A 1,249-nucleotide genomic window follows, 5' to 3' on the forward strand; every position below is an offset into this window, starting at 1 on the left:
TTACATGCTTGAGGTGTCTAGTTTTTATGTGTTGTTTTACATTTTAATTTCCCAATTTTGTTGCTGCAGAAATTTTGAGGCTACCATCATACCATCTGTGCTTTTAATTGCTAGGCTCTGCCTATCCCGAGGTGTGCAGAGTATGAACGCTTTTAACATGTGAGAAGGCAGTCACTGGCTTCCATATGTCATCCGATTAGAACAGAGATTGGTCAACACAGTGCGAGCTTTAGAAATGGGGTCCTCAGAACCTGGGCATGGGAATGGGTATCTGAGAAGAGTCATGAGTAAATCAAATGATCATTTCCACTTCTGCTTCCCTCTCAGTATGCATACATGTCTGAAATTCCCCCAGTGGGGAAACCTCTTTATTTTTGCTGAGGTGACTGAAGGTAAAAACCAACTGAAACAAATACACCATAAAACATCCAGAAATCATTGTTCTTTCATTACAAAAAAGTAGAACCTTTTTAATAATGGAAATAGCTCATTAAAGGTCAAACTCTATCAGTATTTTCATTCCAAAAATCTCAGATTGGTGGATTTACAACTTATCTATTATGTTTTATGAGCCAGACTGTCTTTTTAAAACTGGGTTTTACAAAGGTGAATTAAAGGCCACCACAGCCAGCCTAATATCTGTCTCTCACAGAGAATAATCCTTGCAACATTTAGTTGCATAGGGTGATTTGTGTGTCTTACTTCTCACGGGGGGGTGTGTGTGTGCATGTGTGTGTCTGATCCCTGGCCAAATCAAATACTCTTCTTCTTCCTCTGTCTAACTCATTTCATGTATTCACTTGTTCATAAAACAGTTTTTGAATGCCTACTATGAACTGGGTACTATAATTGGCATTTAGGATGAATAAGAGAGTATTCCTGCCATCAAGGAGTTCAAATAAAGAGGAGAGATGTATATGTGAGTAAATATATACAGTATGCTGTTAGTGCTAAAATAATGGCGCATTTGGTGTGTTTTGCAGTCACAAAGGAGAGAGCAATCACCCTGCTGAGAATGAAAGGAAACATGGAGCAGGCTTCACTGCAGAGGTGGCCCTGGAACTGTTACAGATCAGGGTTCTTGGCCTTCTTAATCAATGGAAATTGATCAGAGGCCAGACAAGAAATTCAGGCAAGGCTTTATGGGGGCCCCTGCTGCAGCAGGGGGCAGCAAGAACAAGCAACAGTTTCCCTTGCTTGCTTGCTCACTGAGGGGGAATGAGCTGGTTCCTTACATGGGGTGAGGGTA

The sequence above is a fragment of the Eschrichtius robustus genome, chromosome 9, assembly GCF_028021215.1.
Source record: "Eschrichtius robustus isolate mEscRob2 chromosome 9, mEscRob2.pri, whole genome shotgun sequence".
In the NCBI taxonomy this organism is placed as follows: Eukaryota; Metazoa; Chordata; class Mammalia; order Artiodactyla; family Eschrichtiidae; genus Eschrichtius; species Eschrichtius robustus.